The sequence below is a fragment of the Giraffa tippelskirchi genome, chromosome 11 (assembly GCF_054371585.1).
Source record: "Giraffa tippelskirchi isolate mGirTip1 chromosome 11, T2T-mGirTip1v1.2.pri, whole genome shotgun sequence".
Lineage (NCBI taxonomy): Eukaryota > Metazoa > Chordata > Mammalia > Artiodactyla > Giraffidae > Giraffa > Giraffa tippelskirchi.
The window spans coordinates 135,097,630-135,112,984 of NC_137285.1; the positions used below are offsets into that span (position 1 = coordinate 135,097,630).

General features: G+C 45.5%; 1 long non-coding RNA gene across 2 annotated transcripts in view; it reads right to left on the reverse strand.

The window, feature by feature from the left end:
- Positions 1-3,126: 3,126 nt before the first annotated feature.
- The window catches only part of LOC145526301 (uncharacterized), a 36,683-nt gene continuing 24,454 nt past the window's right edge, over positions 3,127-15,355 (reverse strand). For both annotated transcript variants that reach the window (XR_014068834.1, XR_014068835.1), the window contains one exon: positions 3,127-3,558. This is a non-coding gene — a long non-coding RNA (uncharacterized LOC145526301). The remainder of the gene's footprint in view (positions 3,559-15,355) is intronic.

A 15,355-nucleotide genomic window follows, 5' to 3' on the forward strand; every position in this document is an offset into this window, starting at 1 on the left:
CAGTTTGTAAAAATCCTCCCAGGTCTTCTCTGCCTCTCCAGATTGTGTCCATCAACCTGGAGCCCACTCAAGTCACATCTCTGCACTGAAGGTTTCTCTGTCCCCTGAACTCAACTCCTTCCAGCTCTTGGTTCTGGGGCCTGGGTAGGTGCTCAATAGACTCTGCCTTGCAGAGCCATGATTTTATGTGTGCGCACCATCTTGCCATCTCATAAGTGACTTATGTTCTTAGAGAAGAGAGATCATAATTTTCATTTTTACTAAATTTGGAGATATTCGATAATTCCTTTTGAATTAAAGACTTCACATATCACCACCATGTTATCAATTTCCCAATTCCTAGCTTCACACTGACATTGGTCAAGATGTGAGGGTCTCCACGCATCCCCATCAGTATTGAGGATGGCCCATGCATTGTCAGTCATAGATCTCTTTAAAAACCTACCAACTCAAAACTATAAAACTCTTATAAGAAAACATAGGGTAAAAACTACATGACATTGGATTTGGCAATGATTTCTTGAATATGACACCTTTTATTGTCACAGGCTACAAAATGAAAAACAGACAAACTAGACCGCAAGTTAAAAACTTCTGTGTATCAAAGGACAGTATTAGGAGAGTGAAAATGCACCCTATGGAATGGGAGAGAATATTTGCAAATCATATATCTGATAAAAGGTTAATATCCAGAATATTTAGAGAACTCCTATAATTCAACAGCTAAAAAAAAAGAAAAACCAATTAAAAAATGGGCAAAAGATTTGAAGAAATGTTTCTCTAAAGAAGATATACAGATGGCCAATAAGCAGATAGAGAGAGGTTCAGAAATAATAATCTTCAGAGAAATGCAAAACACAGCCACAATAAAGTACACTTCACATCCATCAGGACACTATTATTCCCAAAACAGAAAATGACAAGTGTTGGCAAACGTGGGGAAATTGGAAATTCTGTGGTCTGCTAATGGGAATATAATATATATATTATACATAACATATGGACTTCCCTGGTAGCTCAGCTGGTAAAGAATCTACTTTCAATGCAGGAGACCCTGGTCTGACTCCTGGATTGGGAAGATCCCCTGGAGAAGGGATAGGCTACCCACTCCAGTATTCTTGGGATTCTCTGGTGGCCCAGACGGTAAAGAATCTGGTAATGCGGGAGATCTGGGTTTGATCACTGGATTGGGAAGATCCCTTGGAGGAGGGCATGGCAACCCACTCTGGTATTTCTGCCTGGGGAATCCCCAAGGACAGAGCAGCCTGTCAGGCTATAGTCTATGGGGTCACAAAGAGACACAACTGAGTGACTAGGCACACATGTATAATATATATTATATATATATAATATATTAACGTAATATATAATTTATGGTATAAGCAGGTTCTATACAAAATTTAAAATAAATTAATATATGATTCATCAATTCCACTTCTGGGTATATACCCAATAAATAAATATGCATAAAATGTGTGCACACTATCTTGCCACCTTATAAGTGACTTACATTCTTAAAGAAGAAAGGCCTGCCTTAAAAAAGAAATCCTGTCACATGCTACAACATGGTTGAAACTTGAGGATGTTATGCTAAGTGAAACAGCCAGTCACAAAAGGATACAGCCTGTATGATTCCACTCATACGCGGTACCTAGAGTAGTTAAATTCATAGAGACAAAGAGTAGAATGGGGGTGGCCAGGGGCTGGGAGAGAGGAGAGTTATTTTTCACTGGATATGATATTTCAGTTTGGGGAGAATAAAAAACCTTCTGAAGATGGATAGTGGGTGACAGTTGCACAACAGTGTAAATGTGCTCAATGCCACTCAGCTGTATTCTTGGGAGTGGTTAAAATAGTAAAGGTTATGCCATGTATATTTTTCACACACATACACACACACACAAAACCTGGTAAAAGTTAAAGACCTTTCCCTAGGTGCACAGCTGTCCAAGGTGCAGAATTTTACCTTTCATTTCAGGGAGCTTGCAACCTTCTCAGGTTCATCCATGGATATATTTAACAACATCCAATGTTATGGTGGCGCTAGTGGCAAAGAACCCACCTGCCAATTCAGGAGATGTAAGAGATGTGGGTTCGATCCCTGGGTTGGGAAGATCCCCTGGAGGAGGTCATGGCAACCCACTCCAGCATTCTTACCTGGAGAATCCCATGGACAAGGAAGCCTGGCAGGCTACAGTCCACAGGGTTGCAAAGAGTCAGACATGACTGAAGTGACTTAGCGCGCACACACACAAGTTTACCGTGAGGCCTGTTGCATGAACTCTGAGACATTCTTTGGGTCCCCCAGTGGCAATCCCTGCCCACTTAGGCCCCCGTCAAGCAGTGCTGGTCCCTGACTTCCAGATTATCTTCTTTGCAGGCCCTCTAGGCCCCAAGGACAGGGGAAAAGGGGGCAGTTTATTATTATGTACAGCCTCCTCCTTAAAGGGACCCATGCTCTCAGATTCCTATCTGCCCTCTCCTCTGAGAAATCGAGGGTTAGTATTTAGCAGGCACAGGCTCCACGTGGAGTGGTGGTGGCAGGATGAGGGGGTGGGGGGTGGTCCCATAGTAGAGCATCTTGAATGCCCTCTTCAGGGCACAGTCTCTCTCCAGACGCCCTTGGGATGCTCATGGACCAGTTCAGCTCTTCCCATGCTATTAGGCTACAGTCCTTCCCATCACGCTGCCAAAACTGCTTTGGTCATAGCCTGCAAAGGAGGAGCTGTTAAAAACTCTTCCATTTGTATTTCCTGCATGGCTCTCCATCTGGAAATATCTTTTATCTGGCAACTTTTGCAAAGTGAACTGAATCTTGAAGGAGGTCCTGGCAGGTTTATGCTGGCCTCTCCATCACTCTAATAAGTCATTTCCATCCTAACCTTCACCAGAGTTGAAGAATCGTGACTTGGTCCTGAAAACAGGACAGGCATGGCATGGCAGCAAGTCTTCCCGCCCCTGAGGCAGCTTTTTAACCGTGAAAACACCCACTGGGAGGGCAAAAGTGAAATCTAGAAGATTATACCATATACACTCTCTCTCAACTCAAACATTACTTCAGCAGGGAAGCCCCCAGCCCCTCATGACTGGATTAGGACCCATCATTATATGACCCCACTCCCAAGGTTTTTGTTTTAATATTTTTTCCTTTTTATTTATTTAAGTAGAGTTGATTTACAGCGCTGTATTAGTTTCTGGCATACCACAAGGTGATTCAGTTGTTTTTTTTTTTTCAGATTCTTTTCCATTATAGGTTATTATAAGATACTGACTAGTTCCCTGTGCTATTCAGTAGGACTTGGTTGTTTATCTACTCATTGCCAGTTTGGATCACAATGGATAATTCTACGTTTTGTGGTTGTTAAGTACTGTTGGATTCCCCCAAACGCTGCAGGCTGCTTCTGCGTTGGAATTGAATCCAAGAGCCTAGCCCAGCATGTATTAAGCCCCCAGTAATTACTTACTGAAGGAATGAATGAATAAAATGCTCTTACCTGCCTCTCCACCAGTTACTTCAAGTCCAGGGTAAAAAACAGCTTCTTTTCAGAGTCGGTGTTACTGAAAGAAAAGGAGAGGAACTCTCTGGTAGGTAGTTAGAAGTAGAAGGGAGGGAGAGGGGGAAAGAGCTCTTTATCTTCGGTAGGGAAATGTTTTCACAGGTCCCTGATAAACTAGGGACGAACACCTCCAGGGGTTTGCGATGGCCTGAGCGTCCTCGATAGTGTGGCCGGGTGGGGCAAGTTGAGCTTTGGCATCGGGGCAAAGGGATGGATTCTAACGGTTTCTTCACTGGTTGAAAAGGCTGCTTCCTGCCCAGCTTTTTTTTTTTTTTTTCTTCGTTATGTACCAGCTCAGCTTTTAACGTGGAGGAGTGCCCCCCTTCTCTAAATGAGTGGAGGCCAGCAGAGCAGGAGCCGCGCTTACCGCTGCTGTTGGGCCTTTCAGCTGGATGGGCCAGTTGTTCTGAGAAGGCAAGTGTCCTGTGTGTGCCTCATACTTTGCAAATCTCACATCCTTTCAGGTCTCAGAAATCCCCCCATCCCTGCCCACCGAATTAGAAAGGCAAGTAGCCAGGCTCCCACTTGACAGGAGAGGAAATTAGGACAAAGTCCTTCCAAACCTGAAACCTGCCTCAACTAGAGTGCCAGGGAATATATATTCACTGGACTCTGGCAGTCCTGCTCACTGGAAGGTCTTTTGACAATTTATTTTTCAAGAGGAAGAGTTTCATTAGGCAAAAATCAACTGAAGGCTATATTCAGTACCTACTAAATGGTACTTGTTGGATCTATTTTTGAAGATTATAATTAGGAGTAGATGGGCCCATTGTTGTAATTAGTAGCTGTCTGTTATTGAGCATACACTATGTGCCGGGAATTTTATATGTTTTATCTTGGTTAATCCTAATGTAACCTTCTGAGATGAGTAGTAGTAATATTTCAATTTAACAGATAAGGAAATTGAGGGTCACAGAAATTCAATAACTTGCTTAAGTCACACAACTATGTAACTAAGGAAATGGATATAAGGTCTCCTGATTCCAGACATTCACTCTTACCAAGTGCTTAGTCACTCAGTCATGTCTGACTCTTTGTGATCCCATGACTGTAGCCTGCCAGACTCCTCTGTACATAGAACTTTCCAGGCAAGAATACTGGAGTGGGTTGCCATTTCCTGCATTTGCTTGTTAACAACACATATTCTGGGGCCCACACCAAATCTACCAGATCAAAATCTCCTGAGGCCTCAGAAAGTCCCTGGACACTCAACCTAAAGTTGCCTCTTCACCAGACACTAACACAGCACTATTTTATTTTCATCACTGTACTGATCACTATCTGAGATCTCCTCACTTATGAATTTGCACATTTTCTTTCTTCCGCATTAAGTGACAAGTTTCACAAATGCACCGACTACACACCCAAAGTTTTATCTCCAGAATACTAAATAAGGGTAGTACCTAGTAAGTACTCAACATGTAATTACTGAATACATTAGTAGACACTGTCCAAAGCACTGCACTAAGGATGCTGAGTTTGGAGACAGGTTAGGAGGAAGAGAATTATTGTTGAGTATTAGTATCTCCCAAGGCTATGGGGTGGGGAAATGTTGGCACACATGCCACATATTTGCCACATGTTCCAGGGAAAGAAACTCAATCCTAAAAAAATCAAGTGCAAGATGACATAGCACATCAGTAGGCGAGCCAGGTATAGTGTTGTCTCTTGCTCAAGGACCTTTATCTCTTACTTGGAGAGCCAAAATGAATGCATATGTAATGGAGAACAGATATATGATTCACAGCAAGGTGCTGAACAGAAATGGAATCAGATTAATTGGATTAAGGAGAAACTGGAGTGGAAATAGATGTAGAAGTTTTTCTGGAGGAAGCGTTAATAGAAAGTGAGGTACCCTTGATGAATAAATACCTGGGTATTTCCTTTGTGCCAGACTTGTACTGTGGGCTTTACCTAGAGTGAGATATTCACATCCCTTACAACACCCTAACGGAGTATGTATTGTGAGCATAACTTTATGGATGGGGAAACTGAGTTACAGAAAGGCTAAGGAACTTGCTGCCGGTCACAGAGCTGAGGAATGAGTAGGGATAAACAGCAGAGGTTTCAAAGTCCGTAGTCCTAGGCACCCAGTGAGTGAAGCAGGTGTGACTGGCAGGAAAGAGCCTGAGTAAGTGTCTGGGTGTGGGGTCAAGAGCTGCAGGTGTGGTTCTGGGGCGGTGATGGAATAAAGACAGGTTCAGATTTCCTTTCACTGGAATATTGTTATGATTCAACTCGACAACCTGTCTGCCATTCCCCCTTGTTTAAGGGCATTGCCTGTCCAAACACACCACCCCTTGGCTGTGATCACAAGTGACTCAAAGGTTTGTTACCTAATCAGACATTGGCAAAGTGAGGGGAATCCCTAGGTGAGCAGCCCCCTGACAAGAGAGCTCCCTAACCTCTTCAGGGAGAGAAAGCCTGGTTCTGGGGATGTCGATGTAGGACAGGAGCCCACCTACTGAAAAATGCGAGGAGGTGATGGAGAAGAGAAATTAATTTCAGGTAGTCTCTTATTGATATACTTGACTGTGGGCTGCACTGACTTTACATAACCAGTTCAGTATGTGAGGTCCACTTTCTGGTGGCAGGGTCCCTGGAGCAGATCACCCCAAGAGGCAGGGAACATTCAGAAACTAAAGACTTCAAGGTACTTTGTATAAAATTTGGTTTGGTGGCGCATCTGCTGGGCTATTTAGATGACTTTGCCTGCGTCACTTATCCACACATAGCAGGAAATTCCCTTGAGGACACATATTCCTCCTCTTTGAGGGCACATATATTACAGTGGTAAGGTCATCTGGAGCTAGTCTGTCATCTGCCACCCTGGCAGTTAGGAATTTTGCCCTTCAGTGAAAGCCTCAAGTGCTGCCACTGTTTCTGTTACACTGTGAACGTCACAAGATTCTAATAGAACCTTGGACATTTCCTCTGCTGCATCTGCTATAATACATTCCTTATGTAATCAAGCCCTTAGTCCCACTCCTCTAGCCCCAAGGTGTCACTTTCATATCTGGGGCCATGTATAGGGAAATGCTCATCATTTCTGCTGGGGCTTTTGACCAGCAGGGCCCCCTCACGGGGTGGTTGGAAAAGGTTAAGAAGATCAATGGAGTCAGTAGAGTGTGCGGGTGAGTTTCAGGAGTTGGGACATCAGGAGTGAGTTATCTAGGGGAGGGACACTGGAGAACCAGATTCCTTCTGTAGCTTCTAATCACTCATGTTCCTTTACTGTCTGGGCCAGCGGAGAGCTGTGCCTCCCATCATGCTCTGTGGGCCTGGGAAGACACAACACAGGCATGTGGATTTGAATGGTTACATGATCCGGACTCATGGGCCAGGGACCAGACTTGATAACATTTGATCAATGTCCTATTGGGTCCTGGATAAGATAGAGCAAGACCTAGAGACCTAGACCAGTAGCATTAATATTGGTGGGTTTGGGGGGAGCCTTTTTTCATGAGTCTTGGGTCACCTGGCATGGTGTGAATAAGGAAATGGCTTGCTCATAGGGGCCGAGTACACCCAGTGACTGGACCTCTGGGATGTAGCCTTGACCATGTGTACAGACAGACTAGCTTGGGGATGGCCTTAAGCAGGAGGCTTGCTTTAGGAGGTTTAGGAGGGGAAGTTTTAGCCACAGTGGTAATGGGGTTTATTGTGCCCAATGGGGAGTAGAGGGTTAAGTGTGGAGGTCTGTCTGTTGTTCACCTCTTTTGAGTGTATGGTACATGCTGAGTGGGCTATCCCCTGAGGGGAAGATCCCTGTGTTCTGGCAGGGGCACCTTGGCAGATGATGTGGGTAACTGGGTAGTCGTTCTCTGAGATGTGGTGGTTGTCTGGGATCAGGTCATCACCTGTAATGCTGTGATAGGCTCCCTGGGCAAGTGCAGCTCTTGACCCAGGTCGTGGAAGCATAGGCTGACATCAGAAAGGCTGTCACAAGGATGTACATGGTAGAAGGTATGTTCGAGGGCACAAGTTACTATGTGCTGGGCATCCAACTGGGCATCATAACTACGGTAGAGGAATCTTCAGAAGTGGGCACTAAAATGCAGAACCACATTCCTTTTGTATTTTCCTGATGGCTGCTTAGGATAATGTAATCTGCTTGGCTAGTGGTATTGGGGAAGAAGAGTGGAACCCTCCAAATAGATAGGAATGACAGTGTGGGTGCCACACTGCCCAGGTGTCCTGGCATTGAGTAGGAAAACTGTGTCCCAGACTGAGGCTACATCAGCCATATCCGGTGGAGCCAGCTAGTGAAAAGCTAAAGGTTCAGCAGTAACATTTTCAGACGTGTAGGCTCCACAGTGGTATTCAGGGATGTCATTCATAGTGGTAGGGGACATCTGTATCCCACAGCCATGAATGGCTGTCCTTGCTTCAACGTCGTGTGGTGGGGAATAGAAAGCCTCAGACACCTTCTTTTAGAGTAATATCAGTGTTGAGGATCAGGATCTCTTTTGCTTTTCTCCAAGATCCACATGGTCGTAGGTGTTGGTCCAAGGGCTTTCCCTATAAGAAGGGTCTGAAATTAGCCAGGCTTTAAATTCATCATAAATTCCATCGTGGGGAATGTTTTAGAGGCTGGTGGTGCCTGATCACCAGGCTGGTAGAAACGTAGTATGGGGGATTTTACTGTTCTGTGTATGGCTAGAGGGTCCCAGTTTAAGATGTGCCCTTGGTCTGGACACGAATCCTTTGTGGATTGAGTGCTGATTGAAAATGGATAGAAGGATGGAGGACCAGGGGAGCCTTGCAGCCAGCTGTTTGATACAGAAATTTATGACTGGAGCCTGGATCTCCCATTAGAATCGATAAAGGCAAAATGAGGTCATTTTGTTATGGGTGAGGGGCTCATAGGAGCAGGGATCAAGGGAGATAAAAGTAGTAAAAGAAAACTGATTTGGGAAACCACATGCTGTTTTGTAGCTTTAAGAAAAAAAAACCCAACTCTGTAGACACCTTCAGAGTTTAGTTTTATAATAAAAACTGTTTGAATAATTAGACCTTTACATTCCTGAAGATAAAATGAACATGTAATCTTTTATCTTATCTTGCTCAATAAAATTGTTCAGATCAAAAGTGGTAAAGACAATGTAAAATTTAACATTTTAATACTGATGTTGCACACTATTTTACTTAACATTTTGGGGAGTAACTGCCTCTGACTTCAACTCAAGAAAACACTTTTTGTTGCTAATGCAATCAGTTTTTGCAATGGCGTCAGCAAATTAAGGGATGCTTATTATTAAAAAAAAAAGATGCATTATCACCGAGTCCATGGTAGCACTATGGGAGGGGCGAGCCAGTAATAGACAGGGGTCCTGTCCACCATGACTGGAACGTGCGAGTGGCCCAGGGAATCTGGGATAAGGGCCCATCTCAATCTATTTGTCACTGGGAGTGTGGTTAGGCTTTTTTCCTCAGTCATTCTATTGAGACTGACAAAGTGTACCCAGCTCTCTCCCCTAGGATTAAATATTTCTGGGAGAGCAGTAGAATATGGCTGGAAAAGGTGAATGTAGCCTCATATTGGAGGTGGTTCTGAATGTCAGTCTCTAAGACTATGAACTTAATGAGCCATTAGTCCTTTGCAGACTTTTGAGCAGGAGAAGGGATGCGACTGGATTGCACTGGGGCTGGACTGGGGTGGGAGAGGCAGGAGGTGTCTTTGCTGCTTTCCTCTCCCTGGAATCTTATTCTGCAGATGCAGTTTCTCCTTATTAGAAAGGCCTTCCTTCTTCCCCAGAATAAGTCACTGATAACCCTGACTGCCCACTTCCTTTCCCCACAGCACATACACCATCCAACCCCCTATCTGTTTACTGGCTTATTTGTTTAGTGTCGATCTCTCCCTCTCTGGTTTGCACGTACCATTTAGGCTAGAGCAATGTTTGTTTTGTTCACGTATATGTATCTCCAGGGCCTAGAACAGGTCCTGCCATGTCTTAGGCGCCCTAAGTTGAATAGAGTGTATTACTGCCTCATTTGATGAAAGGGGAAATTGATGCCCAGGAGAGGTAAGCAACTTGTCCAGATAAGATGAGGGGTTGCCAGAGTCATGATTTGAGTCCAGAAAAGCCTGATTACAAAGACTACTCTTCCCATAGGGTACAATACTCTGGAGGAGACTTAGACCATTGTAATTGAGAAAAGGGGTCTTTAATAAACTGAAATGGGAACCTCGACAGAAGAAGAGGGTTAGGTAGTGACGGAGGAGAGATGACAAATCCACTTGACTCCACGCTTCTTTGAGTCCAGGAGGACAGGAGAGTCCTCGGATACCCATCTGGGCATGCTGTGCCAAGCACAGTGCTGGACACCAAGGATTTAAAAGTAAACAAGACGCAGTCCCCACCTTGAGGAGCTCCCCATGCAGGGGTGGTGTGCTGAGGGCACACTTACTGAATTCAGGGAGCAGGAGGGATCCCCGAGCCCCCACACAGCATCAAATGAGCATGCTGCCGGGCTCCCTTAGCCAGGCACTGGCTGAGTAGCAACATCTCATGGTCCTGTTCATCTGTTCAATAGAGTCACTGAACATGTGGGTTGTACAGATGAAGTGGGGATATTACAGATACAGAGGCGGGTTAGACAAGGGTCCATTCTCAGGCACATACAGAAGTGAGAGGTGGCAAGGCTTTCACGCTGATTCATTCACCAGCTAGAAAACAAGTACCTCCCACGTGCCAAACACTGCTAGACTCTGAGGATAAAACAATGAACCAAGTAGTTAACATCCCTACACTCAAGAAACTTACAAGTGGTATGTAATTATATGTGATATTATTGCTACTATTATTAATAACAGCAACGACTGGCAAGGGCTAAGTGCCAACTGCTGTCAAAACACTTACGTGATTTATTTCATATATTCCGCACAATGACCCTATGGTTACCCCAATATTACAGAGGAAGAAACTGAAGCTGCCATCTCCCTAAAGTCTATGACTTTCTGGGAGCACAAAGGAGAGTGTAACTAACTGTGATAAAGTCAGAAAAGGTTTTATAGGATTTTTCAGAGGGCACCTAAGGACGTATGAGTGTCCTCGAAGCAGAAACACTGGGGCAAGAGTCTGGAATGGTGAAAGCATAATACCTGCTTCAAAGGGTAGTTGAGAGAAGCCAACACGATGAGATATGTAAAACCTGAGCCCCGTGCCTGGCAAGAAGTAGATATTCTCAAATGTTTGCTTCCCTTCAGGTCCCCTGTGGTGGCCGAAACACGTGACCACTCCCTCCATGCACTTGGATTTTTAGAAGACGTACAAGTCATCATGCCGGTGGAGGTCACTCCAGGACGATCTCTGACCTCAATTCAGAGTTGGAATGTTTGTCATTGCCAGCCAGGGCAACCCTTCATTGTATAAGGTCGTTGTGCAAACACACACACACACACACACACACAGAGGGTTGCCGAGGAGTTTGTGGTAAACACTATCCTCTCTTTTGGATCAAAATAACTGAGTGGTCTTTGTGGCTGGTCTAGAGGAACACATTACATGAGTAAATTAGCAGTTCCCCCACGACATGAGCGACTACGGGGTGCATACACAGAGAGAACGCCTGACTCACCATGGGGCCTCTCCAAGTCACAGCCCATGAATAGATGCCCTTCCTTCCTCCCAGAGAGAAGCCAGGGTGCCAAATACACCGGAGAAGCTTAAAGGCTTGTCCCTGCTACAGAACAGTTGTATTTTATAAGACAAATCTAACGATCACTTCTTCTGGCTCCTGGAAGAAGAAAAAACCGTTCCCTCTCGACACTGCGCTCATCCGAGAGTTAATCAAGCCTACTCATTGGCCAATGATGTAATCCTGGTGACTTCCCCAATCAGCTCTAGGCCACCTGCCCCCCGGATGCCTTCCCAGCTAATTGCCCTGCTTCGCACCTGTTCCTTCTCGGGAGGCTCTGGCACCCTAGAGCCTGGGGCCTGTGCTACCTCCTGTCTCTGCCAGGATACCCGCAGGCCCTGGTGGACAGCCAGACCCCTTCCACGGCCTAGGGCTGAGGGGGTACTTCCTTCTCACTTCTGCTCGGGGGCCAGTGGCGGTTCTGCGAGGGGGTTGCAAGCCCACGGCTTGGGGGCTGGGCCTGTGGGCCGCCTGGGTGTCTGTCTGACCGGATGGAGCGTGGCTCCTGCCGTGAGCTCTCACACCACGTGTGCTCTGCGTGACACCCCCGTGTCTTCAGGGCAGGGCCACTGCAGATAGCAACTGCCGGATGGCTTACATCCTAACATAGACCCTCCTTCTCTGCCTCAGAAACTGGAGAAGACTCATGATTACAGCTTTGAACCAGCTCCAACAGACCCTCTGATTCCAAGAAGCCATCCTTGACCCCATGCCTGCAAAGCACCCTCCCGCTCCTAGGGCTCCTCCTGCTGCCCTTCTCCCCTGCACCTCCGGCTGGTATTTACTTTTCCCTCAGAGTCAGACACAGCTGAACATCTAAGCATATGAGCTCAATGGAGCACCGTATTATTCCAGTACAGGGATGCTGCAGGCTATACTAGAAAGTTCAGAGGCTCAACACAGGCTTGGATCTGAAGCCTGGCTCAGCCACTTACTAGCTGGACCAATTCGGATAAGGTACACAGTCTCTCAGAACCTCAGCACCCTTATTTCTAAAACAGGGACTACGGTCCCCACCTTGCAGGGCTGTCGGGTGGATTAAACGAGATAAGGCAAGGAGAAAGAGCTTGTGCGAGTGCCAGTACTGCGTGACCCATGCAGGATTGTCTCAGCCAGCAGTAATTTCAGTGTATGGATTTGATCAGCTCTACATTAGATGTGAAATTCTAACTTGGCTCTTCCTTTGAACCCCTCAGGGCATGGCACGTGTATGTGTGTGTGTTTATGTGTGTTTGTGTGAACTCAGTTGCTCAGTCTTGTCCGACTCTTTGCAACCCCATGGACTGTAGTCCACCAAGCTCCTCTGTTCATGGGATTCTCCAGGCAAGAATACTGGAGTGGGTTGCCATTCCCTTTTCCAGGAGACCTTCCTGACCCAGGGATTGAACCCAGGTCTCTCTCATTGCAGGCAGATTCTTTACTCTCTGAGCCATCAGGGAAGCCCCAAGGCACATGGATAGGCAAACAGAAGTCACTCATAAGTAGCTGGGTTTGTATTGGTTACGTATTGATAAAAGAGACTCCTGACTCCTACCTCTCCTTTGTCTTTTTTTTTTTTTTCCAGCTGTGCTGGATCTTAGTTGGGACACCAGGGGTCTATTTGTGGCATGCAAGGTCTAGTTCCCTGACCAGGGATTGAACTCAGGCTCCCTGCATTGGGCACACAGAGTTTAAGCCACTGGATCACCACGGAAGTCCCCTCGCCTTCCTTTGTCTTCACCACGAGGCTCCTATCAGCAGCTCTCCAAACCCGGTCTCTGGTCCTGAGCTTTGGGGCCACATCAGGCTCTCTCCTTTCTTTGTGCCCCTGGTGAGCTCACCGGCTTCTGAGGTCCTGGTTTCCATGCTGTTGTTGCATCCCTGAAATGGCTACTTCCCCACGAGAGCCTTGTCTGTCATCTGCCTCCCCAACCTTTGTCATCTGTCTGCTGGGCCAGGTCCTACCCCAGGTTGACAGATCACCAGGCTTTACCCTCCAAGTCTTTTCCAAGCACAAGCAGCCCAGCCTGGTCCAAAGATAACCTTTTATAGCAGACGGTACCTCCTACCATCCAGTTAGGAGCTTGTCAATACCCTGGCCATCACTCTTCCTGCAGCAGCTGACAACACAGATGCCCACCAAGGCTTCTCTGGGAGAGTGGAGTAAAATTATTTTGGTGGTGGAGGTGGTGCTGAGCGCATGAGTTGGAATCTAGGTGAATCTGAATCTAATCCAGCCTCCTTGTTCTGCGAACAGATGCCTCATCCTCTTTGGATCTGCAGCAATAAGCACAGCCCTTGGCATACAGTAGGCACTCAATAAATAAACAAGGGAATTAAAAGACCAAGGACACAGTTTTTTAAACTAGCAGGCTCCCTTTCTCAATGCCTGTTGATGTCCAATTCATTTCTCTTGCAAATAAGAAATTTCTTTTGCAAATAAAGTTAGCTCACATCTAATCTCTCATAATCTTTCCTTCCCTTTACTTCTGTGGTTGAAAATAAACTTACACCTGAAAAGAAAAAGATCTGATCCCTTATTCCCTCCTCTTTCATCTTCTCTTAATCTTAGGATCATGGCCAGGCTCTCTGAAACTCAGGGGCATTTTCAGAAACTAGTGCTGATGAAGGAAATATGACACAATCGAACATTTTTCTTATCTGGCAGTGTGGTCTGGTGGTTTGCACAGAGGCTCTGCAAGTCGGAAGTCTGGCTTTCTATTTCTGGGCTTAAGGGAAACCATGTAACAGCAGTCTTTGCAGCACTCACTCTTGCTTTCTCTTTCTCTTGTTCCCTGTAACGAGTCTGAAAAGGAATGGCTTTAGCCACAGCAGTTAGTATCTCAACCAAGAAAGGAAGCGTACCACCTTGCTGGCCCCCGGTTCAGCCTTGGTTGAGGCTGTGAGGGTTAGTGGTGAACAGATGAAAGATAATCCAGAGAAATGGAAAGTGAGGGTGATGTACCCCAGAGTGGTTTGGGGCTGAGAGTCTGAAGACACCGTGATGACTGGCTTAACCACATCAAACTAAACCTTTACTCTTGCTACAACCCAAAAGCCTGCCAGGGCTCTCTGGGTGGGGGGTCGGGTGGGGATCTTATTCGGCTAAGGAGCACCCTGTGTGCCTGGAAAAGGAGATGGGAAATTACTGGATTTGCCTTCCAGGAGTAATTTCAGAAGTGAGGAAATGGGGAACTCCTTTGAACTGAAGTAGAAAAATGGGGAGAGAGAGGGAGAAAGATCCAAAAAAGAGGGGCTATATGTATATATATATAGCTGATTGACTTTGTTGTACCGTAGAAACACAACATTGAAAGCAATCATACTCCAGTAAAAATGAAAACAAAAAAGAAAAGAAAAGAACCAAAGTGACAATGAATTTAATGAAACCAGAAAAGGATAAAAAGAGGCAGGAATTAAAATGAGATCCTTGGAGGCAGGAGACTACAAGGACATACTTTATTACTGTCCTAGGAGAATATACACGGTGGCTTGTGAAGGGCCTCCTAAGAGGGTATTTGTGTCAAACCAGCCTAACAGAGATAGAGGCATAAATTTCCTAGAAATTCTACTATACCCCAAACTTCGAAGTACTTCAAGTTTTGAACAGCCTGAACCTTGGTAGAAAACTTTCAGCCTTTGATCGATCAAATTCTCCCACTGTAACTATGCAGGTTCTGGGACTATATCTAGAAAGAATAGGGCCAACTGGGGAAAAGTAGTCATTTAACATGCCATTTCCTTCCTCATTTCTACTCCGCTGATCTTTAGGTCTCAATTCCTGCTACTGTAGTTGTTTTAACAACCAGGAAGCTATGAGACCTTTTGGGTTATCTTTAGAGTAACACCCTACAGAAAGTTTTAGGCTGATCTTTGGGCTGGGCGATCAGATGGCATTTGCCCTGGGCTTATTGCTTTGAAGTTCTCTCTACCGAGATGGTTCAAACATTATATTTTCCCAGTTAGTTATATGTGCATTTTGCAAAGTCTCAGACTACGGTGGAAATATGTTGTTTTATGAGCTCCCGGTGGTAACACACAGAGAAGAAGGCTGTTTTGTGTGCTTTGGGGGTGCTTTAAGGAAAAAAGTCTCTCTGGAAAGGCAACACTAAAAAAAGGACTCTGTAGTTAGAAAAACCTTAATTTGAATTCTGGCTCAGCCCTTTATACAAGCA